Genomic DNA, 24,070 nt, shown 5'->3' on the forward strand with positions numbered 1-24,070 from the left:
GCTGTGTGATAGGGCAATCAGAGATTTCCTGCCAGCCCCCATCCCAAATCTTTAAAAAGAACTTGCACAGGAAGAGGAGCTCTATCTGGGGTGTGGTCTGCTGAGGCAGATAGTGCTGGAGCCTGGTGCAATGGGCAGTTGGAATTGGAAGGAGGAACCCCCTGACTGTCCCAGGATCGATAATAGTGCCAGGAGAGGAGTCCAGGACCAGTGAGCAGAAGCCTGGATCTCTGTGCAACAAGAAGAGAGGCCCAGGAGGAGAGCCAGGTGAAAGGCTGGTGCAGGAAGCCAGTGAAGGTCACTCCCCGATGAGCGCACCCTCCGGGAGACAAGGAGAGCAAAGAGAGTGCTCCCAGTGGCTGGGTAGTGCCACCAGGAGCAAGAAGAGGCGATAATTGTGAAAATAGGCCACCCGGGGACGAGATATGCCCCCTAGAAGGTAGGTGACCTTTGACCTGTCCCAGGTGAAGTAAAGTCAGGGAGCACCATTGCTCTCCCGGTGAAATTGCCAGAGAGGGGCCAGGAGTCCACCCTGGCCCCCGGTGATGTTGTGGGAGGGGGAGCACTATTGTGCCCACTAAAGAAAACAAGTTGGGGAGTGCTGTTTCGCTCACCGCGAAGGAAACCTGAAGGGAGCCCAGGATCCCAACTCTGGGCCACGTTGCATGAAACTAAGTTGGGGAGCTTTGTCGCACTCCCTGTGAAGAATGGCCCCTGGGGGCCCGGCCCCAAAGTGAGGAGGAGGATGGCACTTCCCCGCAGATGCAGTTAGGAGTGGGGAGTGCCACCGCACTCCCCCCGGCCAGCCGGACCAGCGCTTGCCTCAGTGTCTGCCCACCAGAGTTGGCAGAGAAGAACTACAGTGCCGGCTCCTGGTGCAGCACACAAGGGTGTTGGCCGCGCAGGGAGTCAGCGGGAGCCACCGGTGGTGGGCTCCCTGGGTGGTTCCACGAAGTGGGGACCATGCGGGGGTCCCGGTGGGACCTGGACCCTTAAAAGATAAAGGAGGTGTCAGGGGCAGGAGCAGCTAGGGGTGGGCTCCCAAAGGTGCCAGCACTTACCTGGGGGTCCAGGTGGGACCTGGCTCCCAACAAGCCTGGTGATGTGGGAGGGCCCGGGTGGGACCGGGCCCCCACGAAGGAATGCAGGTTGCGCGGCTCCCCCCGGCACAGTGGGAGAGCCGCTGTTCTGATATTCACTTCAAGGAACACAGAGCTCCCCATAATGCCTTGCAGCATGTTCTTCAGCTGTGGGTGCCTAGGAGACTGCTCCAAAAGGGATAAAGAGCTAAGGTAAGGATGTCTGGAGAAAGGCATCCCCTGGAGATGAAGAGGTGTATTTGCACCAGAAATTCAGTTACTAATGTTATTTCTTTTAGAGGGACTAAAAGTCAGAGGTGTAATATGAGGTACCTAGTGATGTCATAAGCAAAGTAGGGTTATGTTGCCAGGCATTCCTGCTAGGGTGTCTGGCTGTATATGCATAATCCTGTGATTCATTTGTGATGCCACTCACACACCTACACACACAACCCTACAACCACTTAGACATAAACTCACAGACTGATAAAAACGTTTACATAACCAGTCACTCACCCATACATTCACTGAGACACCTAGACACTCACTTATTCAATCAGGCATGCACTCACTGAATCATCCATCCTGGGGCAGTCATACACCCACTGGTTCACCAATACACCTTGATATATATATATATATATATATATATATATATATATATATATTACCTACTGGCGGTCGCCAGTAGGTATATATAGTTAGGATTTTTTCTCTATGGGATTTTTGAAAATTCTATGTCTAATAACTTTGGCGTTTGTGGACGGAATTGGCTGACATTTTCAGGAAAATGGAACATTTTGTTTCTGAGCAGCCCCTGACAATTTGGGGGGGTTTCATCAAGGGGGGGCGAGAAAAAAGGGGGGTCCCAAAACGCGTTTTTCCCATGTTAATTTCCATAGGGCGGTTGGCCTCACTTTTAGCTCGAACGGCTGAATGGATTTGCACGAAACTTGGCAAAATTGTAGGGACTGTTAGCCCGATGTGCCATTGCTAGGTCTCAATATATGTGGTCCAGTGGATTTTGAGTAATTTAGGTTCAAAAAAAGATATATATCTGGGCGGAGCCTAACCACACATCTAATCTGATTGGCTGTAAGCACTTCATCCAAGAAGTGTTGGCAGCCATCTTGGGACCAATATACATGATAGCACCTCATTAAAAAGCATTGTAGTTAATAGAGGGTTTTAGGGCTTTAGTTACATTATAAATCATTTGTTGATGGTACCATACTCGTTTTAGGAATTGTGGTGGGTTCTAAGGTGATTTTACCATGTGAAAAAACCTTCTGCTGTGATATCATGAATATTGTTTGAAAGAAAACTAATACCTCATGATTTTCCCACAGTGGTTTGGAAGGGGATCTATAAGCTAAACTGAAAGCATATTTTCTGTAAATTCACATTATCTTTCTCAGTCATGTGAAAATGAAGTCTGACATTCTCAGTAAAACATGTACATCCAACAAGGACAGAGACTGTCAGTTGATTCCTTTGTGTTCTACTGCAGCCTCCTAGAGTGTTCTAAAGAACAACTAGAGCGCTAACAGTCCTACTTATTACAAAGGTATGGCACACCTGAAGCCATCTTGATTGGAATAAAGTAGTAACTCTTAAAACATTTAATTTAAAAAGGAACAAAATGAGGGGGTATATTTTGCCATATGAATTATGATTAGTGCTGCAGAAAGAAAAATTAGGGCACATTTTGAGTGACTTCTCAAACCCTCTTCAATTTCATTAAAAAATTCTGACATACAGTCTCCCAAGATGGCCACCAGAGACAAAAGAGCCTAAATGTAGCCCAAATATCACCCAGATGTACCCCAAGTATAGCCCAATGACAGAATGTCCCAGAGTGTTCTAAAGAACAACTAGAGCGCTAACAGTCTTACTTATGACAAAAGTATGGCACACCAGAAGCCATCTTGATTGGAATGAAGTGGTAAGTCTGAAAACACTCAATTTAAAAAGGAACAACATGAGGGGGTTAATTTTGCCATAGAAAGTATGATTAGTGCTTCAGAAAGAAAAATTAGGGATCATTTTGAGTGACTTCTCAAATCCTCTTCTATTTCATTAAAAAAATTCTGACATGCAGACTGAAACATGCACTTTGAATACCAGCAGCAGACGTCCCTGGTGAGCAGTAGCTTTACTACAGTGATCTAATGTGCAACTAGAGTGCTAACATTCAGAATTTATGGCAAATGTGTGACACATCTGAATGCCTTCTTGATGGAACCAAAGTAAACAAGCATTGAAAATGCAATAGATCTCGCCCTCGTTTAAGTTAAAGCCATTCTGTTTTTAATGAGGTGGCTTTTTAGCTTTGCTTTTATTAGTGTTTTTTCAACTTTCATGTAAATAACATGCATCTGTATGCATATAAGTATATGTATGCATGCATTTATGTTTGTATTTATATAGATATACAGATGATATATGTTTATATATGTATGTATATATATATATATTCACTGAAAAAAACATAGGCTATAGACCATATATAGTTAGGAATTAGCATTTACAAAACCTTGAAAATTCACTGAAAAAAACATAGGTTATAGACCATATATAGTTAGGAATTAGCATTTACAAAACCTTGAAAATTCATTGAAAAAACCATAGGTTATAGACCATATATAGTTAGGAATTCACATTTACAAAACCTTATTTTACTCACACAAAACCATTGAAATTCCATATATAGTTAGTTGCACTAACTATATATCGCGCACCCGCAATCCACTGCTGATGATGTCACATATTACATCATTCATGACATGGTCAGTGACATCACTGATGACATCACTGATGACATCTCAAATGACATCACTGATGACATCACTGATGACAACATCTAGTGACTGTATGTTTCTGTAAAGTTAAAATATGTCTTACATATTGAAGAATGAGTGGATGTATAAGTGTCTGGATGAAGGATTTAGTAGGTGCATGACTGACTGTATGAGTGAGTGATTAAATGTGTCTCACTGAGTGCATGGGTTAGTGACTAAACTGTCTTAATTTGTGCATCATTATGTCTGTTGTTCTGTAAACTGTTGCATGTGTTGATAAGTAGCTATATGAGTAACTATATGGGTTATTGATTGGTTGCCCAAGTATTTGTATGGGAGACTGAGTGTGTGTGTGGGTGGCTGGGAGGTGTATGACTCTGTGCATAGATGTGTGAGCAGTTGATTCACTAGATGTATGGTTTCAAAAGTGCATGTGGAAACAGCTGTATGGGCGGTTGACTGTGTGCATGAGTGTATTGGTGAGTGAATGGATATCTCAGTGCTACATGTCAAAGTAAGTACATATGTAAAACACAGTACATGTGAGAGTTGACATATATAAATAACTGTGCATAAGAGCCAGTGAATGTGTGAGTAGCTGTATGGATCATTGTGAACTTGTATCAGGGATTGTATAAGAGAGTAAATATGTGTTAGTATATGTTTGAATAAGTAAAGTTTGTATAACTGTATAGTTGAGGAAATGGAGGTGTGATTGATTCTTTGCATGACTGACTAGGTGTGTGAGTAACTCCATGGATGAGTGACAGTCTGTGAGTGTCTGTTTACACTGATTGTATCTAAGGATATATTAGAGTCTGAAGAGGTTCATCGTATTATCACATGAATGATATAATCAGTGATGTGATCAGTAATGTCAGATGAGATGTCATCAGTGATGTCATCAGTGATGTCATTTGAGATGTCATCAGTGATGTCATTTGAGATGTCATCAGTGATGTCATCAGTGATGTCACTGACCATGTCATGAATGATGTAATATGTGACATCATCAGCAGTGGATTGCGGGTGCGCGATATATAGTTAGTGCAACTAACTATATATGGAATTTCAATGGTTTTGTGTGAGTAAAATAAGATTTTGTAAATGCGAATTCCTAACTATATATGGTCTATAACCTATGGTTTTTTCAGTGAATATATATATATATATATATATAACACTCATAAACTTGTAAAAACACTCACAGTCACTGGATGATGTCATCAGTGAGGTCACTGACCATGTCATGAGTGATGTAATATGTTAGATCATAAGCAGTGCATTGCAGGGGAGCATGTTATAGTTAGCTTAGCTAACTATAACTGTTGAATTTCACTTGTTATGTACGAGTGAAATTTGAGGCTAACTATAATGTCCCTGTAACCTGTGTATTTTTCAGTGAAGTTCTAAGGATTTTTTCATTCCTATTCCTAACTATAATGCTCCTGTAAACTTTTCTTTTTCAGTGAATATGTATATATGTGTGTGTGTATGTATAAATATATATATATATATATATATATATATATATATATATATATATATATATATATATATATATATATATATATATATATATATATATATTCACTGAAAAAACCATAGGTTTCAGGCCATATATAGTTAGGGATTAGCATTTACAAAACCTTAATTTACTCGCACAAAACCATTGAAATTCGCATATATAGTTAGATGCAATAACTATATATCGCACACCCGCAATCCACTGCTGATGATGTCACATATTACATCATTCATGACATGGTCAGTGACATCACTGATGACAACTCAAATGACATCACTGATGACAACTCAAATGACATCACTGACAATATCACTGATGACATCAATCATGTAATAATATGATCCACCTCTTCAGACTCTAATATAACCTTAGATACACTCAGAGTAAACAGACACTCACAGACTGTCACTCATCCATGGAGTTACTCACACACCTAGTCAGTCATGCACTGAATCAATCACACCTCCATTTCCTCAACTATACAGTTATACACACCTTACTTATTCAAACATATACTAACACATATTTACTCTCTTATACAATTCCTGATACAAGTTTTCAATGATCCATTCAGCCACTCACACATTCACTGGCTCTTATACACAGTAATTTATATATGTGAACTCTCACATGTACTGTGTTTTACATATGTACTTACTTTGACATGTTGCACTTAGATATCCATTCACTCATCAATACACTCATACACAGTCAACCACCCATACAGCTGTTTCCACATGCAGTTTTGAACCCATAGATCTAGTGAATCAACTGTTCACACATGTATGCACAGAGTCGCACACCTCCCAGTCGACCCCACACACACACTCACTCTCCCATACAAATACTTGGGCAACCAATCAATAACCCATATAGTTACTCATATAGCTACTGATCAACACATGCAGCAGTTCATAGAACAACAGATATAATGATGCACAAATTAAGACAGTTTAGTCACTAACCCATGCACTCAGTGAGACACATTTAATCACTCTCTCATACAGTCAGTCATGCACCTACTAAATCCTTCATCCAGACACTTATACATCCACTCATTCTTCAATATGTAAGACATATTTTAACTTTACAGAAACATACAGTCACTGGATGATGTCATCAGTGATGTCATCAGTGATGTCACTGACCATGTCATGAATGATGTAATATGTGACATCATCAGCAGTGGAATGCGGGTGCGCGATATATAGTTATTGCATCTAACTATATATGCGAATTTCAATGGTTTTGTGCGAGTAAATTAAGGTTTTGTAAATGCTAATCCCTAACTATATATGGCCTAAAACCTATGGTTTTTTCAGATAATTTCAATGGTTTTTTAATAGCAAATATCTATAGCTGTAACATATATTCTTATTCTAATTCACAAATATATTTTATATATTTTTTTTTAAGCAAAGGACCCAGATGCATTTACAGTTTATCACTAACAATGTTCCAGGCTAATGTATTTTCACGGGAAATTAACAATTGTCCTGCAAGTAAAATATTCCTATTTCGTGAAAAAGGGCGTTTCTTCGTCCCATGAGGGAGTCGTTGAGCAAAAGAGACTCGGCCTGCTGTCTTAGTCGCTGATAGGCCTGATTATCGGATTTTTATCGATCACTTTATGTTGCAACAGTGGAAAACAAAACAGCCCTTGCCCATTTATTTTTACAGCATTCCTGCGTATTATACCCTACCCCCAAACAGTATTTTGCCTGTTACCATAGTAGTAGTTTATGGAACACTTACGTCAGCACATAGGTTAAAATTTCACCAAAATATGTTGCTAATGAGTGAGCTTCAGCATTATACTTCAAATTATAAATATCATTTCTATTGATGACTGCTACCCCCACAAAAAAACAGACGTATGTACTTTTTTAATTAACTTTTATTAAAACAATAACCGGAACTATAAGTAAAAGATAACACTACAATAAATAACTAGAACTATAAGTAACAAAACAATAGAATAAACAACATATAATATGGAGTCCAAAAAAAGTATTGTAGTTAATCTGCAAAACAAAAAGAAAATTAGTGTTTAAAATTAGATTGAAGTGACTAAATGAGATCAAACATCACAAGTCAAAGTATGCCATCCTAATATCTAATTATCCATAGTTATACAGAGATCCGCCCTGTATCAGACTCATATGTACAAGTGTATATTGTAGATTATCTGCCACCGAAAACCTCTCAAGTACCTATATCCGTTACTTTTTAACTTCGTTGAGTAGTCATATTGTGAGTATTTACCTTAAAGTTGTTAATTTTTTATTCATTATTGCTCTTTGAGATATTCCCTGTCTACAAACAGAGAAGAATAGGAATATTCTGTCTCCCTTTGCAGATAGTGAAGGATAGGTAATGCGGACTTTTGTCCCCCGTTGTAATCCGTCATGCCTGTTTTTCTCCCCACTGATTGATTGATTGGCTGGACATTTATTGTTCAAGGAATAGTTCTAACGAGGTATTCTCTGTTTGCAAATAACGTGGAATAGAAATATTCTGTCTAGTCTTTGCAAGTAGTGAAGGGTGGGTAATGCGGACCTTTGTCCCCCGTTGTAATCTGTCATGCCCATCTACTCCCCACTGATTGAGAAACTAGTTCCACCCGGACCATTTATTAGAGGTACATCATCTGGCTCAACCGGAGAGTACCCCTAATAAAGAAGACATATGTAAAATACAAATTAAAAACTGTATCCTGTTAAACAGAAACTTTACAATGAAACACACTTGAAAAAGAAGGGAAAGAAATCGAACAAAATCAGTAGGCCACTGATGAGTTTTTGACTTTGCTAGAAATAAGAAACATGGAAGTGGTGAGAGAAGCCAAGCTTGACGTTACGGCAGCCACGAGGTAGCTAACCTCCGCCACCCCCCCACTGCTCCAAGCATGTCTGTCCCACCGCCCGCCACGCCCAATAACGGTAACATGAAATAGATACAAATCAGCAGATACCTACCCCCCTTCTGGAAACTCCCGAAGTGCAACAGGTCCACGGTTACGCCCATCCGGAAGATGAGGCCTCGACACGTGCAGGGCGGGCCCGACTAGCCGCCATCAGCCGGAGAAGTCGTGGGATGGTCGGCCCGGAATGTACTGGTCTTCCCATTCTCTTCTGGCGCCCTGCAGGCCACGGGGGGTTGTCTTGCCTCTGCCTCCGACCCGCCCCCGCTTATCGCCTGGTCCGGACATCACGGATATCAACGCCAGGTGTCGGCGTGGGGTGCGCTGGGAGGGAGAGGCGGCGCGAACGAGCCTCTCCCACCCCCCCAGGTGGGGGCCCCTCAGCTGCACCCCCAATGCTCCACTCACCCAACAAAAGGGTATTCACGTAAGGTGCACCAGGAGAGGAGCCAAGGCCGACGGGATCTTCTTCTTTCTTCAATTATGGCTGTAACAATACTGGGGGGGATGTCTTGCACATGCCACCGACCCCCCCCCCTGGACCAGGAGAGGAGCCGAGGCCGACGGGAACTCTAGCTGCGACAACACTAGAGAGGAATGTCTTGCAAATGCCACCGACCCTCCCCTCGTATCTCCTGGTCTGGCCCCGGCTTGGTATGAGCTCCCCGTTCGGTCCTGAACCGGCGCCCTGCAGGCCACGGGGGGGGGATGTCTTGCCTCTGCCTCCGACCCCCCCCCTCTTATCGCCTAGTCCGGACATCACGGATATCAACGCCAGGTGTCGGCGTGGGGTGCGCTGGGAGGGAGAGGCGGCGTGAACGAGCCTCTCCCACCCCCCCAGGTGGGGGCCCCTCAGCTGCACCCCCAATGCTCCACTCACCCAACAAAAGGGTTCCTCCACTCTTGCGTTGCAGCGGCGCTGCACTCACCCGACAGTCTCGGTTACTTTTGCGGTACAACGACGCTTTTCAGTTCAGCCTGAAAATGAGTCCTGCGTCCAGAAACGTTCTCCTCAACTTTGAAGATTCTATAAGAGCCACGGGGGCCCCCGACCCCCGATGAGAAATGACTGCCATGATCACCCATGGAACGACCACGACGTAGCCGAGGGACGTCGGCGCGCTCATGCCGGCGCCGGCCTCAGTCTTGAAATGATCAAAATCCTGCAAGACTACCAACTTGATCAGTTCCGGTGGGACACCAGTATGACCCGGTGGGAGAGATTGTTTCCTCCCACCCCACTTTCACTGATGGTTCATGTCACCAGTCCCCTCTGCTACCCTTCAACAAAAACTTTTGGACTACCGAAAGAGGTCCCGGTCCAACCACGAGTTGGTGGAGACATTTTGACTATACTTGGACCTTCCTGACCTCACCCAAAATGGCACCGGTACAAATTAAACTCTCAACTCCTTGTTGTGCCCCGATTGCTCAGCCTTGATATCATGAGATATGTATGCAGTTTTTACCACATGAATTGATATGGGATAAGACTGATTACACGTTCGAACAATGAATTGATATTAAGTTCTAATGCATCATTGATTACTGTATTTATTATTGAAGGTTGGAATTGTCGACACTAATGGTACTTGCTCACAATGAATTATCGATATGATTTTGTAGCACTTGTCGCACTTTTTACTATGAAATCAACGACCACTGACTCTGTTATGTTTTCCACAAATAAATACCCCCCTCCCCCCATTTACAGTTCCAGCCTGCTCTGTGGCCGGCCCACGGGGTTGTAGGCCCGTATTTGGGCACCAACATTTTTATTAAAGGTTTTTGAAAAAGCAAACGTAGTTGTAACGCGTACATTGGTAAGTTTCGAAGAAATGGCCACTGTTTCCGATTATTTTTATTTTTTTTAAAAAGCAGGTGAAATGAAGCAGCTCAATTAGTTAAGGGTTAAAAAGTATAGTACGCAGAAACATTGAAAATATGAATGGTCCAGGTTTGTTATATGTGTTTTTCATTTTTGTACAGCATAAAGCAATCGATAAAGATCCTGGTATTTAGCCTCTACTTTATATGCTACCTGTATCAGGGAAGTTGTTTTAAATGCCCCTAAGCCACCCCGAAGGAATGTCACCTGGCCCCCCTAGTACGAACGAAAATGACCCCGTACCACTGTAGGTTATCTCTCTTCCTCAAAAATGACAAAAATTACTTTCTAGGACATTTTGGACATTGATGATTTTCATATGATCTATTTATTAAAGTAATACTCATCTCTCCTCATGCAATTAATTTTCCACATGCTACACAAGTCAATCTCATCTGCCCAAAGTTCTTTTGCAGATTTGGGACCGTTTCCCTTGCCTCTGACTCACTTATTGCTAAGTCATTGATGGATGTTTTTGCCGGTCGGGGGTTATCCACCAAATCTCGAAGTTGTGCTTTAGAATAATTAGGAGGGTGCCACCTCTCCATGTGCCGATGCATGGTATGATTACCATAGCTATATTTTTTTTCGGTCCCTCTCGAGAGTTTTTTTTTTTGCAGATGAAGCAGGTAACAAACCTGGGATTAACTTTCTTTTCATGAGAAGGAAAAGAAAAAAATTGCCAGATAAAATTCACTTTCACATGGGACGTTCTTGGCATTTCTTTCAGAAACTTTTACATCACTGTGTCATTTCTTTGTCTATCCTGGTTAAATCAATGTCATATAAATAGTTGTTTAAAAAGTTTTTTTTAACGTGTTTACTTTGTTGGAGTGTTGTATATATTTATAAGTTATTAAAGTGTTATAATCCTACAACTTTGTTGGAGTGCTATATATTTTTAATGTGACACATAATTGTGAAGACTTTGATGTACAAAAAGGCATCCCTGGAATCTTCCGCTTCAGGCTCGGTCCCACACACCCTTACAGTGAGAATCCCCTCCCCAATCACAATACAGGATCGTTATCAGATAGTAGGAACGCGTGTGGTGTGACGGATCTCATGAGGTGGCGACCTTGATCTACTGTAACTCCTTTGAACAGGGGGGATTCTTTACAGTTGGGGCCATAAACTACATCCGCAGGGCTAGGTGATAGCCTGGGACCGGCCTGGACAATCAGACACAGAGGAAGAGGAGTGTCAGAGGGTGCGGTAGTGAATAGGGTGAAAGGGAGGTGTCGGGCGGGCACAGGGTGTGATACTCAGGGAAGAGCAGCGCAGTTGGGGGGAAGTTTATGGCCCATGCATGAGAGAGAGAGCAGGGGTGACCAGTGCGTGGGGGAGATGCTTGCGAGGGTGGGGAGCCATGCTGAGGATCGGCGTCGTGCAGAGAGTGGGTCTGGTCAAGGCATCTAAAATGGCTGCCATGCACGACAAAAGTGTGGCATTGGAAAAAAAGCAAGATGGCGCAGACAATGTTTATCAATAGGGATTAATTTATAACAAATATTTTTAACAATATATTTACTCGCAGTGTCAAAATGGCGATCAGCACTTCCTAATTTCCTTCGAATCGAACGTTAACAGAAGTCAAGCGGCAAAAAAATAAAAAAAAACGCTCACGCGCAACCGCTGGAAGACAAGTATCAACATATATGAGCCTCCTCAACCACCCTCAGAAAACATAGGGCGTCAGGATACGTCTCCCGTACCCCCTTATACCCAATACTCACATAGTTTTTCCTCCATCTAGTAATTTAATTAAATCGAAACACAAAATGGCGAATTCCCATTTCGCTACCAGTTTGCGACCCGGTTCGCGAACCGGGAAGCTCTTCTACCGCGAAAAATGAATTTTTTTTTATTTTCCCCACAGGACCCTTTAATAACCCCAACATCATTCCTAGGGGGTCAAGAGGGGTCTACCTTGCCCCCTTTCATTAAATTCCCCCTTCGTTTTTCTCCTCCTCTTGTCTCTCGATCCTACCGAGAGACAAGATGGCGGCCGCACCGGACTGTTTAGAATGTTGACAGACACCGGAGAGCCAATCAGCTTCGCTTTGCAAAGCTCCGTTACGCGAAAAGTACGCGATCTGGAGCGCTACCCGGGACGCTGTCACAGATATATCTGTTTTTTTAAACGTTAATTTCTCGAAATCCACTGGAGCACATATATTGAGACCCAGCAAAGGCACATCGGGCTAACAGTCCCTACAATTTTGCCAAGTTTCGTGCAAATCCATTCAGCCGTTCGAGCTAAAAGTGAGGTCAAAGGCCCTATGGAAAAATGAATGGGAAAAACGTGTTTTGGGACCGCCCTTTTTTCTTGGCCCCCCCTTGACGGAACCCCCCCAAATTTTCAGGGGCTGCTCAGAAACAAAATGTGCCATTTTCCTGACAATTTCAGCTGATTCCGTCCACAAACGCCAAAGGTATTAGACATAGAATTTTCAAAAGTTCCATAGAGAAAAAATCCTAACTATATATACCTACTGGCTATCGCCAGTAGGTAATATATATATATATATATATATATATATATATATATATATATATATATATATATTACCTACTGGCGGTCGCCAGTAGGTAGTTATAGTTAGGATTTTTTTCAATGTTAAATCTCAAAATTCTATTTGGAATAACTTTGGCACCGGTTGACGAATCTGCCTGAAAATTTCCTGAAAATGGCCTCGTCGAGCTCCGGTTCTTCCTTGAAAGTTTGGGGGGGATACGTCAAGCGGGGGCCGAGATAAAAGGGGGGTTCCAAAATGCGTTTTCCCCATGTTAATTTCCATAGGGCGGTCGATTTCAATTTTAGCTCGAACGGCTGAATGGATATACACCAAACTTGGCAAAATTGTAGGGACTGGTAGCCCGATGTGCCTTTGCTATGTCTCAAGATATGTGCTCCAGTGGATTTTGAGTAATTTAGGTTCAAAAAAATATATATATCTATAGGCGCGCAGAAAGCTGATTGGCTCTTGGGTGTCTGTAAACATTCTAAACAGTCTGGAGCGGCCGCCATCTTGTCTCTCGGTAAAATTGAGACACAAGGGGTTTGAAAAAAAATGGGGCAAATGACCATAAGGGGAAAGAGTAGACCCCCTCTGACCCCCTAGGTTTGATGTGGGGGCTAAAATAGGGTCCTGCGGGGCATTACATTTTTTTATTTTTTTTCGTTTTGCGCGGGGGAAGCGCATGGTACGCGCACCGGGGAGCGAAGCACGGGGAAAATCCAGGACCATATTTATGAAGGCCTTGCGCTGCCAGTTTTGCGCCACCTGTGCGTCAATTTTTGTGACGCACCAGCGGTGTAAAAAAATGCGCCTTGTTACACTATATTTAAAAAGTGACGCATCTATCTAGATGCGTCACTTTTTAAATATAGCGCAATGAGGCACATTTTTTTACACTGCTGGTGCGATGCGTCACTTTTCTGTGCGCACACCTTATGACATTCCAGATGTGTCATATTTAATGTATGACGAATCATGTTGCAAGGAGTTACAGATACATCAGTATTTCTGACATACCTGTAAACATAAAAGTGACGCGAGGCAGGCGCAAGATTTTGACGCAACAGCATCCTAAAAGTGACGCAGAGAAATCTCATAGATTTCAGTACGTCGTTATTACCAAGCTTTTTGCGGGGGGATGCCCCCTCTGCATACATTATACCTGACGCAGATATAATGTGGCGCAGAGTTTTAAAAAGTGACCCATGTACCTAGATGCGTCACTTTTTAAAAATAGCGCAACGAGGTGCATTTTTTTACACCGCTGGTGCGATGCGTCACTTTTCTGTGCGCACTCCTTACGACATTCTAGATGTGACATATTTAATGTAAGACGAATCATGTCGCAAGGAGTTACAGATACGTCAGTATTTTTGAACTAAAAGTAAACATAAAAGTGACGCATTGCTGGAGTCCGTCACACAAGTGACGCAACTCCAGTAATGCGTCCTTTCACAAGGGGAAAGCACCATCGCACCAGCGGTGAAAAAAAATGCGGTGAAAAAAAATGCGCCTCATTGCGCTATATTTAAAAAGTGACGCATCTAGGTAGATGGGTCACTTTTTAAAATCCTGCGCCACATTATATCTGCGTCAGGTATAATGCATGCAGAAGGGGTGTTCCCCCGCAAAAAGCTTTGTAATAGCGACGCAGTGAAATCTTTGAGATTTCACTGCGTCACTTTTAGGATGCTGTTGCGTCAAAATCTTGCGCCTGCTTCACAGCAGACCTTTCTCATGGTGCTTGTTCCATGTGAAAGGACACATTACTGGAGTTGCGTCACTTTTGTGACGCATTTCAGCAATGCGTTACTTTTGTGTTTACAGATACGTCAGAAAAACTGACATATCTGTAACTCCTTGCAAATTGATTAGTCATAAATTAAATATGACATATCTGGAATGTCATAAGGAGTGCGCACAGAAAAGTGACGCATCGTACCAGTGGTGTAAAAAAATGCGCCTCGTTGCGCTATATTTAAAAAGTGACGCATCTAGGTAGATGGGTCACTTTTTAAAATCCTGCGCCACATTATATCTGCGTCAGGTATAATGCATGCAGAGGGGGTGTTCCCCCGCAAAAAGCTTTGTAATAGCGATGCAGTGAAATCTTTGAGATTTCACTGCGTCACTTTTAGGATGCTGTTGCGTCAAAATATTGCGCCTGCTTCACAGCAGACCTTTCACATGGTGCTTTTTCCATGTGAAAGGACACATAGATGGCAGACAAAGTGCATTCTCCCCCCACCACACTGCATGCTTTACAAGGACCCAATCCCACATCAAACTCTGGAGTCGTACTTGATTTTCTGCAGTGTGCTTGTTTATTAAAATTAAGTTCACAGGTCAATTACCTCATTGACCTACCAATCTCTTTATTTATTCGTACATATTCCAACACAGTATTTAAGAGTAAACTTGCACTTATATACAATATATGCATTCACCGCCCATTCCCAATGGGCCTTTAATTTGAGTTCAGGGTTGCGCCAGCAGGCCACAATCCAGATCACCTGCTCCCTTAACGTTAACCCCCTTCTGGTCAACAGAGCCGCAGGTGAGGAAAGCGCCCACTTGGGCAACCATAGGCCTCCGGGGTAGGGCTGAAAAGCCAAGGCCACCAGCAGGTCGGCCCCAACTCTCCCGCCAGCCCAGAGTCCATAATGATTTAGCAAACCTGTTCAGAGTTAACTGTCCCTAGACAAGAAGTTCCCGTGGTATTCTTGTCCGGAACCCCGCTACTGCCCTAACTGAATCCTTATTAATAGGGATGGGTGGGTGGGTGTCTTCTCTTGGAGACGTCCGACTCCTGGGTGATCAGCGGACAAAGAGGGGGCCTCTAGGCTGGTCGCGGGCTTTTAAGCCTCGCGCCCTACTATCACTTCCGGGGCGTACCTCGACCCTTGTTCCCATTGGTCCTGGCGCCGCGCTCACTTCCGGGTCACATAACCCGGAAGCGATCCTACTCCGGGTCGGCCCTTTGGCTGCCACTAACGACGCCATTCCCCGAGGGGGTTGGCGCCTTCCATAGATGGCAGACAAAGTGCATTCTCCCCCCACCACACTGCATGCTTTACAAGGACCCAATCCCACATCAAACTCTGGAGTCGTACTTGATTTTCTGCAGTGTGCTTGTTTATTAAAATTAAGTTCACAGGTCAATTACCTCATTGACCTACCAATCTCTTTATTTATTCGTACATATTCCAACACAGTATTTAAGAGTAAACTTGCACTTATATACAATATATACATTCACCGCCCATTCCCAATGGGCCTTTAATTTGAGTTCAGGGTTGCGCCAGCAGGCCACAATCCAGATCACCTGCTCCCTTAACGTTAACCCCCTTCTGGTCAACAGAGCCGCAGGTGAGGAAAGCGCCCACTTGGGCAACCATAGGCCTCCGGGGTAGGGCTGAAAAGCCAAGGCCACCAGCAGGTCGGCCCCAACTCTCCCGCCAGCCCAGAGTCCATAATGATTTAGCAAACCTGTTCAGAGTTAACTGTCTCTAGACAAGAAGTTCCCGTGGTATTCTTGTCCGGAACCCCGCCACAGGACGAGGAGCTTACTGGCGGACTCAACCTCCCCCCCCCTGCGCTCAAGAGCTTCGGAGACGGCCCCTAGGACTGTTTCTATGAATATCTCCATACCCGCCTCCGACAGGTGAACTCCGTCCTCCGCGTATAGCTCCGGCCTGTCTGCCTGTATTATTTTGTGACGAATCGCTTTAATACTAGATTTCTGCAGGATTTCCGCCACCGACTGGTTCAGCCTTTTAACGGATCTGTTTATTGCTTTCATGGGTGCGCCCCGAGCCCACACGAGTCTAGGGATGACTTCCGACCATAGTACTATAGCTTCTGGGAAAATGTTTTTGATTGCTGCTAGAGTCGAGAACAGGGACTCCTTCACTTCTCTCCTTCCGCCCGGAATCATATCGTTGCCTCCGCAGTGCAACACGAATACGTCTGGCAAAGGCATGCCTCTGGCCAAGGCCGTTTTCACATCCCTCGGGACGTCCGCCAGGCGCTGCCCGCCTATCCCCACCCAATGATGGTCACAACCTCGCATCATGGTCACCCTGTCCCTGAGTGTCTTTTCGAAGTGAGCCCCGGCCCTGCGAATGAAGGAGTGGCCACACCAACAGATTTGGGTTCTCTTAGGGAAGGTACCTAGATTAAATATGAAGAGTAAATGTGAAGAGATACAGTCAGCCGATTCTAACAACGGGGACGAAGGCTAAAGACATGTTAGACTAATTGCGGGCGAATATAACGTTCGTAACAAGCTGATTTCCAGCGACCCAACCTCTTGATTACCTGTTCGGGTAGGCCTAAGCCAGCAGCCGTTGTCGCTGCTCCAATTCTAAACGAATGTGATGTAAAATCGGCTGGATCAACTCCGATCCGTGCCAGGGTCATTTTAACTACTCGAGTGAACTGGAACCTGGTAAGGGGTAACCCACTCTCATGAATCAAGAGTCTATCGTCCGCTCCCTGGGGCCTGGCTTGGAGGAATAGCCTCAGCAAGTTGACTGGACAGAAGGCCTCACCCTCTACTCTACCCAATTGTAACCAGGTACCTTTACCCAGTGGATCCGTCTTCGATCTCCGCACCCTAAGCCGCAGGACACCTTTTGACTCGATTATATCCGAGCACCTCAGACCCCCTTCCCTATCCGATTTGGACGCCGGAAGTAATTCTGAAATTCGCAGGGCCCCGCAAAAGGCTAGGGTATAGGCCACCCGGAACAGTTGCGTCTCATACTGGGAGAAACAAACGAACGGTAGAGCTTCTAAGATTTTAATCAATTTTTCTACGTCTATCGGCCTCCTAGAATCTTTCTCCCCGGGTGCCAGGCGCTCCCAACCTCTCATTGCTCTTCTAACTCTCTGATCTTTTGTCGGATCAGACACCCCCCGTAGACCCGCATAAAATGCTAACGCCGACAACTGTCTTTTCATGAATGCTACCGACTTCTCTTGCTCTTTCTGCTGCACAATGAAGCCTAATACACTCTGGGGGGCAAAGATGTCCGCTACCCCCACACCCCTCAGGTATGCCATATACGAATCCCATGATCTCTGATACATACTCTTAGTCCTTGGGGCCAAGGATGCAGATATCAACTCGGCGGCTGTGGGGCACCAAACTTCCATAGCTCCGCTGGGAAGGCTGACATTGACGTCTCCGCCTGGGGCCAATGCTCCCGGAATTCTGTTAACTTAAAACGAGACAATGCATCAGCCGCTTTGTTTTCTACACCTGGAACATGCTTAGCAGTGAATTGGACATTATGGCTCAGGCATTGCAAAACCAGTTCTTTCAATAACCTGAGTACCCAAGTACAGGTAGCCCTCTGGCTATTAATCACCATGACCACAGACATGTTGTCCGACCAGAATACTATACTCCTGTTTGCCAGCAGATCTCCCCACAAGTGCAAAGCTACCACTATGGGGAAAAGTTTTAGAAAGGAAATGCTAGTAGTCAGGCCTCGCTCGATCCAGTCATCTGGCCAGCACTGCATACACCATTTTTGACCAAATATAGCTCTGAAGCCAATACTACCTGCAGCATCGGTGAAAAGCTCAAGATCCGTATTAGAAGAACAGGCTGCTCGCCACAACACCGTGCCATTGAAATCCCTCAAAAAACTTCTCCAAATCAGAAGATCCTCTCTAACTTCGGCTGAAAGCCTCACCCTGTGGTCTTTGGCCCGCAGCCCAGACATTGCCCTCGCTATACTTCTGGAGAAGGCCCTGCCCATAGGAATGACCCGCAGAGCAAAGTTCAGTTGACCCAAGAGGACTTGTAGCTGATGTAAGGTTACCTTCCTTGCCCCCAGGCAGTTATCGATAGCGGCCCTAAAGGCATCGACCTTGACTTTTGGCAGCCTGCACACTCCTGCCGTTGTATCAATCTCTATGCCCAGGAAGGTCAGACACGTGGTCGGGCCTTCGGTTTTCTCCGCCGCCAAAGGTACTACGAGCGCCTCAGCCAAGCGCTGGAAGCCCAGCAGGGCCTTCCTGCACGACTGAGAACCCTCAGGACCCATGAACAGAAAATCGTCCAGGTAGTGGACTACTGAATGCGAGCTGTCCGAGGCCAGAAACTGCTCGACCGCCCTTTCCAGGAACCTTGCGAAAGTCTCGAAAACTGCACAGGCAATAGAACACCCCATGGGCATGCACAAATCCAAAAAATAGCTACCGTCAAATGTGAAGCCCAAGAACCTGGTATCGTCCGGGTGGGCGGGCAGTAACCTAAAGGCTGATTCAATATCAGCTTTAGCCATAAAGGCTCCTTCCCCAAACGCCTGCAATTTCTCAATAGCCGTGTCAAATTTGGTATACTTCACCGAGCACAGATCTGGGTCTAACTTGTCGTTGACCGAAAGCCCTGTAGGACTTGAAAGATTATGGATCAGACGGAATTTACCTTCCTCTTTTTTCGGAACTAGACCCAACGGGGAGCAAACCAGATTATGGGTAGGTGGTTCTGTAAAAGGACCCCCGACCCGCCCCAATGCTACCTCCTTCATGATCTTCTCTCGAGCTGCCTCCATATTTCGCAACACTGAGCTTTGATTACGAGGTGGGACATTGGAAGGGGGGCTGAAGACGGGATACGGAATCCAATTGTAAAACCATGCAGTAGGAATTGAGCCTCCTCAAGATTATCGTACTTACTGAGGAGGTGTGTCAGGACATGCCGTTTAATTGGAGTTGGAAGCTTTGTCGGGAGTCTTAGTTGGCTTTCCTTTTGGGGCACTGTGGCTGGGCTGCTCTTTGGGGTTACCAGTTTTCTTAAAACACCTAACCTCGGGATGAGAGGTACCCCCGCAGTAGGAACAGCAGTGTTTGAATTTACACGAGACCCCCCTGGTACACTCATTTCTATTAAACTGCCAGCAGGCCTGTTTTTTCTCGCCAACCCCTTTGTCAGTCCGAAAGGACTGGCTCTGAGTTGAGGGGACCGGGGTAGGCGTTGAAGGGGTGGAATAGAAGACTGTATGCCATAAATTAATCTCCCGCTGGTCCCATGCTATACCCGGGTGAACTGCCTTCATCTGTCTGAACATTTTATCGTATTTCAGCCACCCCTGGCCTGGAAACTCTGTTGCCGCTCCATGTATCAGGGATATGTAGCTCATCATTTGTGGGCCTAAAACCGGATACTTCTCAAGCATAACAGCGGCATATATTGTGAATCCCGTGATCCAATTCTTCATGGACCATTCCACCCACGATTTCTTCTGATTGTAATCTCCCTCTTTCCCGCCCTTGGGTTTTCCGGCCGCCACCCCTGCATTGATAAGGTCGAACACTTCTACGTATTCGCCCCTGAGTATCCTGTCCTTCATATCTGCTGGCACATGCCAAGTGATCCCCGCGGATGGCGATAAGGTCATTGAGGACGAACCGAACCTTAACGGGCTGAATGCTAGTAACGGGGAACCAGCTGGTTGCCCCCCCAACCCCCCATGCATCTGGCCATTAGAGGGACCCGCCACATCAACTACGGCGTTCGCCATTGAGCCCTGACTTGGACCCCCCAGGTTGGAGTAAGCAGTCATCGCTAAGGGGGACCCGTGAGCCGTGTAGGCAGGAAACATTGAGCTTACAGGGCTGCTACCTATCGCTTGACCATGTGACCCATATAATTGCATCCCTGGTAACTGAGCGACCCCCCCGGGCTGAACCCAAACTTGCGACACTCCGCTACCCGGCTGTGCCACTACTGGCGGTAACATACCGTGCGGACCGGACCCCCCCACAGAAGTGACGGGGAACCCTCCTATCTGCGTGGGCCTAGATGCATCATACTGCCCGTCGGTGTCATCTGGGTCATTATCTGGGCCTGTGTTCGAATCAATTGTCTCTGGCACCTCCTCCTCACCTGGTGATACTGGTCGTGAATCCGTCGGCCTAGACCGCTTGCCTCTTGCCGAGCTTCTAAGCTTTTCTGGGGTATGGTTCGCTCTTTTGCCTCTCCCCCTCTCCACCTGAGAGTTCGCATCTGCTCTAGCCCTGTCTCTCATATTCTTTAGTACCCAATCCATGCCTTTTTCCCTTGTGAATTCCAGCAGTTCCGTAAAGGCAAGGTATTCCTCATTCTTGGCTGCGGGTTGTTTACCCTTCGGCACCTTCTTCGACGGCATCCTGCACTTAAAGAAAACAACGTTAAAACTTGTCGAGAAACCCCAAAGGACTTTTAGGCCCACCGCGCCGCGGATGGGCCCGGACCCCAGGGAATCGGATGATCGAGCGCCAGCGCTCGCCCTCCCCCTGGACATGAGGATTTACCACGGCAATCCCCCCCGCGATTAATATTTAAATCAAGAGAAATAAACACGAAAGTTGTAAAGAAATCCAGCACACACTGCAAGGCCCGCTAACCTACACCACGAGTCGGATTAACTCTCGCTGTATACTCCTACGCGATGTTCCCACAATGTCTTCTCTTGGAGACGTCCGACTCCTGGGCGATCAGCGGACAAAGAGGGGGCCTCTAGGCTGGTCGCGGGCTTTTAAGCCTCGCGCCCTACTATCACTTCCGGGGCGTACCTCGACCCTTGTTCCCATTGGTCCTGGCGCCGCGCTCACTTCCGGGTCACATAACCCGGAAGCGATCCTACTCCGGGTCGGCCCTTTGGCTGCCACTAACGACGCCATTCCCCGAGGGGGTTGGCGCCTTCCATTACTGGAGTTGCGTCACTTTTGTGACGCACTCCAGCAATGCGCTACTTTTGTGTTTACAGATACGTCAGAAATACTGACATATCTGTAACTCCTTGCGAATTGATTAGTCATAAATTAAATATGACATATCTGGAATGTCATAAGGAGTGCGTCCAGAAAAGTGACGCATCGCTGTTTTCATGTAGCGATGCGTCACTTTTCGAAAATGAGGCCTCCAGTTTATTCACTGTGTCACCTCTACGACCCTTTCTTGCGTCAATATGTCCCTTTTGCATACATTACACCTGACATAGGAATAATGTGGCACAGGGGTTTACAAAGTGATGTATTTACCAAGAAACACCACTTTGTAAATATGAATAAATAAGGTGCAATATTTATTGGAATGTTGTGTCACAAAAAGTGATGCTTTGGTGGCGTTAAAGTGACGCATGGCTTCATAAATGAGGCCTTCTACCTTCAACTCCAGCAATGCATCTTTTCTTACCCTTCCACACCCCTCCTTTTCAACATTTTCTTTGAATATCAACATTCCCCATATTCACTCTTCTTCTCATAACTTTCTTTTCTAACACTCACCTTCTTTCAGTCCTCCTACTTCACTTCTTTTTTCCTCTCACACCTTTCTGTTCTTTCTTACTCATTCTCCTTTCAATTATCAATGCACTATATTTCACTTACTCTTCATTTTTTTAAGAATATAGCTCTTTGATGAGAATTGGAGGTAGTTCTGAAAAGAACTTTTGGTTTTCTTCTTTTAACTGAACAGGAACAAAAACAGGGAATGGAAACTGCTCAACAGGAGCAAAAAGAACAAAAAAAACTAGGGGTGGAAAGGGCAGCGATGATTTTCTAATGCTCGAACCATGAGCTGGACACTTTGTTCTCCAAAGGTAAGTAGTTGATTGCAGTATCTGCATCTGAGGACACCATGGTTAAAAGCAGGTTGTATGTTTGGCACCCGCTCCTGCGATTGCCCTCTAACAGAAGAAGTTGCTCCTCCGGTTGATGTAGAGGCCCCATCTCTGGGAACCTCTTGTGCCAGAGCCATGACACTTTCCCGGGCAAAATTCTGGGGGTGCCTCCTCTCCACATGTCGGATCATCGTAAAGTTCCCAAATGAGTATTTTTTTTTGGGGTCACCCCGTGACAGGACCTGTTTGCAGATCCTGCACTCCACTTTTGGTGCATTCACCTTCTTCTGGTCAGCTGGAATCTTAAAAAATTTCCATATGAAATGTTCCTTCACCTTTGGGGTAGGAGGCTCTTCATTGATAAACTCAGGTTCATCCTCACTGCTGGATTCTCTGGCAGCCATGGTAAATCAAGAAAGATCCAGGAGCAAAAAACAGGTCTTTCAGTCACAAAAGTGAAAGAAGAAGTGAAGGAAATGCGTGGGGATTTCATTCTTTGTAAAAAAAACTGTTAGCAACCAATGAAAAGTGTTATTTTAGGGTCACATGACCCGACGCGTTTACGCTGCGCGCTCCGGAGCACTTCCGGGTGCGTTTACGCAGCGCGATCGTAGGCGCTTCCGGGGCGCAAACGTGGCGCGATCGTAGGCGCTTCTGGGTGCTTTTACGCGGCGCGAACGTAGGCGCTTCCGAGGGCACTTACGTTGCGCGCCGAAGTGACGTCATCAAACTTTTACAGAAATGCATAATCATTTTCCTTATAAAAAAAACTGATTTTATTTGTATGGTACGGAATGTTTTGCATTATTATTAACTTTTCATTCATATTTTTTTTCACGAACGACAGTAGCGCTCTGGGTGCGCTTTCAGGTGAGCTCACCAGAAAGCTTACCGGAGAGCTTAGCTGAAAGCTTCCCGGAGCGCGCACCCAGAGCGCAAAAGAAAAAAATTATATAAAAAAAAATGAATACTTACAAAAAAACAGCAAATTGTAAAAAAAAAAAAAGGTTAGAAACTCGATATAGAAAGGAATTAGGATTCAAAAAAACCTATGAAATTCACTGAAAAAACCATAGGTTTCACACCAGTTATAGTTAGGAATTAGCATTTAAAAAACCTATCAAATTCACTGAAAAAACCATAGGTTTCACACCAGTTATAGTTAGCTGGAAATTTTACTGACATAAAACCATTGAAATTCCCACGTTATAGTTAGTTGGACTCACTATAACTTGCACGTGTAATGCACTGCTGATGACATCACATATTACATCACTCATGACATGGTCAGTGACATCACTCATGACATCACTGATGACAGAGATACTGACCTACTTTCACTCGCTACTATATGTATTCACTAAGATACACTTAATAAGGCAGATATCCAATCATTTTTTTTAAAAAAAACATCCATTAAGACAATAATTTAAACAAATATTCTTCCATCGACCTTAACATACATATATAAAACATATTTATTTATCTGAAAGACACACATTCACTGGATGGTGTCATCAGTGCATTACACGTGCAAGTGATAGTGAGTCCAACTAACTATAACGTGGGAATTTCAATGGTTTTATGTCAGTAAAATTTCCAGCTAACTATAACTGGTGTGAAACCTATGTTTTTTTAGTGAATATATATATATATATATATTCACTTAAAAAACCCTAGGTTTTACACACGTTATAGTTAGGAAGTAG

This window comes from Lissotriton vulgaris, chromosome 11, assembly GCF_964263255.1.
Source record: "Lissotriton vulgaris chromosome 11, aLisVul1.2, whole genome shotgun sequence".
NCBI classification, from domain to species: domain Eukaryota; kingdom Metazoa; phylum Chordata; class Amphibia; order Caudata; family Salamandridae; genus Lissotriton; species Lissotriton vulgaris.